Genomic DNA, 5,548 nt, shown 5'->3' with positions numbered 1-5,548 from the left:
TTGGTTGGTTTTTGTTGGTTTGTTGGTTTGTTGGTTTGTTGGTTGGTTGTTGTTGGTTTGTTTGTTGGTTGGTTGGTTGGTTGGTTGTTGGTTGTTGGTTTGTTGTTTTTGGTTTGTTTGGTTGGTTTGGTTGGTTTGTTGGTTGGTTGGTTGGTTGGTTGGTTTGTTGGTTTGTTGGTTGTTGGTTGGTTGGTTGGTTTGTTGGTTTGTTGTTTTTGGTTTGTTGGTTTGTTGGTTTGTTGGTTGTTGGTTGGTTGGTTGGTTTTTGTTTGTTGGTTTGTTGGTTTGTTGGTTTGTTGGTTTGTTGGTTGGTTTGTTGGTTTGTTGGTTGGTTGGTTGTTTGTTGGTTTGTTGGTTTGTTGGTGTTGGTTGGTTTGTTGGTTGGTTTGTTGTTTTTTGGTTTGTTGGTTTGTTGGTTTGTTGTTGGTTGTTGGTTGGTTGTTGGTTGGTTGTTGGTTTGTTGGTTTGTTGGTTTGTTGGTTGTTGGTTTGGTTTGTTTGGTTGGTTTGTTGGTTGGTTGGTTTGTTGGTTGGTTGTTGGTTGGTTGGTTTTGTTGGTTGGTTTGTTGGTTTGTTGGTTGGTTGGTTTGTTGGTTTGTTGGTTGGTTGGTTTGTTGGTGTTGGTTGGTTGGTTGTTGGTTGTTTGTTGGTTTGTTGGTTTGTTGGTTGGTTGGTTTGTTGGTTTGTTGGTTGGTTTGTTGGTTTGTTGGTTTGTTGGTTTGTTGGTTTTGGTTGGTTGGTTGGTTGGTTGTTGGTTTTGGTTTTTGTTTGTTGGTTTGTTGTTGGTTTGTTGGTTGGTTGGTTGGTTGTTGGTTTGTTGGTTTGTTGGTTTGTTGGTTTGTTGGTTGGTTTGTTGGTTGTTGGTTGTTGTTTGTTGGTTTGTTGGTTTGTTGGTTTTTGTTGGTTTGTTGGTTGGTTGGTTGTTTGTTGGTTTGTTGGTTTGTTGGTTTGTTTGTTGGTTTGTTGGTTTGTTGGTTTGGTTGGTTTGGTTGGTTTGTTGGTTTGGTTGGTTGGTTGGTTTGGTTGGTTTGTTGGTTGGTTTGTTGGTTGGTTTGTTGGTTTGTTGGTTTGTCGGTTTGTTGGTTGGTTTGTCGGTTTGTTGGTTGGTTGGTTGGTTGTTGGTTTGTTTGTTGGTTTGTTGGTTTTTTTGTTGGTTGGTTTGTTGGTTTTTGTTGGTTTGTTGGTTGGTTGGTTGTTGGTTTGTTGGTTTGTTGTTTGTTGGTTTGTTGGTTGGTTTGTTGGTTGGTTTGTTGGTTGGTTTGTTGGTTGGTTGGTTGGTTTGTTGGTTGGTTTTGTTGATTTGTTGGTTTGTTGGTTTGTCTGTTTGTTGGTTTGTTGGTTTGTTGGTTGGTTGGTTGGTTGGTTTGTTGGTTTGTTCGGTTTGTCGGTTGGTTGGTTGGTCGATTGGTCAGTTGGTCGGTTTGTCGGTTGGGTCGGTTTGTCGGTTGGTTGGTTGGTCGTTTGGTCTGCTGGTCGATTGGTCAGTTGGTCGGTTTGTCGGTTGGTCGGTTTGTCGGTTTGTTGGTTTGTTGGTTTGTTGGTTTGTCTGTTTTTTGGTTTGTTGGTTTGTTGGTTTGTTGGTTGGTTGGTTTGTTGGTTTGTTGGTTGGTTGGTTGGTTGGTTTGTTGGTTTGTCGGTTTGTCGGTTGGTTTGGTTGGTTGGTTTGTTGTTGGTTTGTTGGTTTTGTTGGTTTGTTGGTTGGTTGGTTTGTTGGTTTGTTTTGTTGGTTGGTTTGTTGGTTTGTTGGTTTGTCTGTTTGTTGGTTTGTCTGTTTGTTGTTGGTTTGTTGGTTTGTTGGTTTGTCTGTTTTGTTGGTTTGTCTGGTTTGTTGGTTTGTCGGTTTGTCGGTTGGTTTGTTGGTTTGTTGTTTGTCGGTTTGTTGGTTGGTTTGTCTGTTTGTCGGTTTGTTGGTTTGTCGGTTGGTTTGTTGGTTGGTTTGTCTGTTTGTCTGTTTGTCGGTTGGTTTGTTGGTTGTTGGTTTTCGGTTGGTTTGTTGGTTTGTCTGTTTGTTGGTTTGTCTGTTTGTTGGTTTGTCGGTTGGTTGGTTTGTTGGTTTGTTGGTGTTTGTCGGTTGGTTTGTTGGTTTGTCGGTTTGTTGGTTGGTTTGTCTGTTTGTCGGTTGGTTTGTTGGTTTGTTGGTTTGTTGATTTGTTGGTTTGTTGGTTTGTCGGTTGGTTTGTTGGTTTGTTGGTTGGTTGGTTTGTTGGTTTTGTTGGTTTGTTGGTTGGTTTGTTGGTTTTTGTCTGTTTGTTGGTTGGTTTGTTTGTTTGTCGGTTGGTTGGTTGGTTGTTGGTTTGTTGGTTTGTTGGTTGGTTTGTTGGTTGGTTTGTCGGTTTGTTGGTTGGTTTGTTGGTTTGTCTGTTTGTCTGTTTGTCGGTTGGTTGGTTGGTTTGTTGGTTGGTTGGTTTGTCTGTTTGTCTGTTTGTCTGTTTGTCGGTTGGTTGGTTGGTTTGTTGGTTTGTTGGTTGGTTGGTTTGTTGGTTGGTTGGTTTGTCTGTTTGTCTGTTTGTTGGTTTGTTGGTTTGTTGGTTTGTTGGTTTGTCTGTTTGTCTGTTTGACCGGGTCAGTGTGTTTTGCTTGATTGGTGAAGATGTAATGAGAACAACTCGAACACCTGCTCAGACTGCTCTTTGTTATGTTTTGTGTGTTGTGTTAAAATGTTGAAAACTTAATAAAATATGTTTAAAAAAAGAAAGAAGCTGGACTTCATCATGGAGCTTCATGTGCTTGTCCAGTTTGAACTCAGAGTCACGTCAAGGTTCTTCACTGCAGAGAAACAAGAGGAGGACAGACGTCCAGTCCCACTGTCCTGCCCAAACACCACACTCTCACTTTTATTTTGGTTTAACTTCAAGTAGTTTGCACTCAGCCAATAACTAGCATGCTAACAAAACAAAAAGATAAAGCTTTTCAAATCAGTGCAGACGGCCGCATTAGACTTATTCTGTTGTACAAGTTGCTAAATCTAAATCTTTAAATGTGCAATATGTAACTTTTCTTTCTTATGACTTTATCATCTGCTTGTTTCGCTGGAAATTTCCGCAGTGTGGCATTTTAAATGTATCTATAGCATTTTTTACCTCCGCCAAGGAGGATGTTTCTGTCTGTCTGTCTGTCTGCAACATAACTCAAAAAGTTATGGAGCGATTTTGATGAAATTTTCAGGATTTGTTGGAAATGTGAAAAGGAAGAACTGATTTCATTTTGGGGCTGATCCAGAAGAAATCCTGGATTCTGGATCACTTTGAAATTTTCGTTAACATTGTGGTAAATGGGGCCAAAATTTTGTTTCTCAATATCTGGGTTAATTATTGACCAAACCCCATGAAATTTGACTCAGGGATGGACAATGGGATCCTCTTTCATATTCCAAAGGCTGATCCGGATCTGATCCAGAAGATGGATTTTATTGCAGTTTATATAAAAAATGGGGGTAGTCCTTGGCAGAGGTCTGCGCTCTCTGACTGCTTTTCTAGTTGAAGTATGTGAGTAGTGTCACCTCTTCACTCTCACTCTTGGTAAAAGTGCGTCCTACCTCAGCTGCGCTCCCACAGAGACGTGACCCTGGTCGTTCATAAAGCCGCGCAGCTTTGAGTCGCTCCTCAGTTCAGTCTCTGCAGCAAGTGACTGGAACCACCTTCAACAGACTTCGTTTGTTTTGATTTCTGTTGACTTTTCCAAACTCCATCCAGAGTATTTTACAGGATCATTGCACATGTATTTAACACTTTTATATCTTGAATCTGCAAATGTTTGACAGTCTTATGTCTGTATTCACTGTTTCATGTTCTGGTTGATGTGAGTGTTTTCTGTTTTATGCTGCGTCTTGATCAGCTCGTCAAGTGCAAATGTAAAGATCTTCTCAACTGACTTACCTGCTAAAATATCGAATAAATCAAAAATATGAATTCACAGATGGAACTTGGATTTATGGCATCACCTGCTTGTCTCCATGGAGATAGATACTAATTAATGCTGATACAGTGGAACCTTCCAGGCAAAGCATTAACATCTCCAAGGAGAAGAGCAGGAAAATAAAAGCCATAACAACCTCCATTCTATGTTGCATCACGTGCACTTGCTGAAGTATTTAGTATCTGGACTGAGGACGGTGCTCTGGTGGACAGTCTCCGTGGGCTTGTTCAGGTCCAGTCCAAACCCAGCTTCAGTCTTCAGGTCTGAGAGTCGCTCGGGGGTTTTCCTCATGAGCCGTTTCATCTGAGCACAACTGGAGCTGCTCTCACGTTTCCACAGCCTGCTCCATTGTGATATATGAACCACTCCCCTCTGCTTTTACTGTCCGTCATATGTTCACCCTTCTCTAGTATCTGTACTGTGATATAAGAGCGAGGAGCTTAGAGTAGAGACGCTGCTCCTCCACATTGAGCCCAGTGAGTGACTTGATCTTCTGCTACTTTCTGGAGGCCATCTGAACCAGACGGAGAACACAGGGAAGATCTTTTTACAAACCATGACTGCATTTGTGATAGAAAATGAATGAGTCAGGTCTGTGTCATCCAGATTTTCTCGGGGTGTGATGCTAACTGAAGGCTCTGTTCTCTCTGAGGCTTTATTTGACTTTAGTCTGATCTTTATTTGAACACAATCTGAGCATGAAGAACTGACTTAACTGGAATTACAACAGGTACTGGAGATGATCTGTGCTGTTAAACAAGTTCCTAAAGATCACCAGCCACACACTACAGGAGAATTTGCTCAATTTAGGTTGCAATTTGCAATTTGAGGCGTGACCTGACCCGACTTTCTGTCTTCGTGTGCCATTTTGAAGCCACAGTTTTTCTCATATGTGTTGTGTCTGTGTGTCTCTGAGCTGCTCTTTCAGGTCATAACCAACAAAACATCAGCAACACGACCGTAAAAGCCAATAAAACAGCGTCAGGGAGACGGAGTGACGGAAACTGAGGCACAAGATACAAACTCAGGACTTGAGACTTTATTCCTCACCTGTCATAAAGTGGTCCATTTAAAGCACATGACATCCAGTCCACAAAACCGCGCTGTGAATCCAGTTTGTTTGAAAGTAAAAAGGCCAGAGTAGTTCCTCACGTGTGTCTGTTTACATCCACACAGCGCACGGATCGAGGTGAAGCTGCAGACTGGCATTACTAACTCTTCTTCCTGTCCACTTTACCGCCAAACTTTTATGGTTTTAAAACCATGTATCTGAAGTATTGCACCACATTTAACAAATAATAACTCTTTTTGACTTGTATCTAAACTAGAAGTGCAGCGCTCTGATCTTTTGAAAAGAGATGCGCCATCTCCTGGAGCCCGTCGCACCTGCACTTAATAAACTCGCGCGAGTTGGGAGTCGTCCTCGTTGTTCTGGAGAAGTGGAGATGAAACATGATGAATGTTCACTACAAATCAACTCACACCAACTGTTCTCTTTGTTCTGTGCAGAATAAACTGCAAACACCAAACTCCAGCAGCTTCTGTGAGTCACTGAAATAAAAAGAGAAGTTAACCTGTTACCACCCGCCTCATTTTGGTGTGTGCACAATAGCACTACATACCCAAATGTCATA

The sequence above is a fragment of the Boleophthalmus pectinirostris genome, unplaced genomic scaffold, assembly GCF_026225935.1.
Source record: "Boleophthalmus pectinirostris isolate CB_2022bp ecotype Guang Dong unplaced genomic scaffold, ASM2622593v1 HiC_scaffold_2825, whole genome shotgun sequence".
Taxonomy (NCBI): domain Eukaryota; kingdom Metazoa; phylum Chordata; class Actinopteri; order Gobiiformes; family Gobiidae; genus Boleophthalmus; species Boleophthalmus pectinirostris.
The sequence above is the reverse complement of the archived record's forward strand: the minus strand, read 5'-3'. Positions refer to the sequence as shown.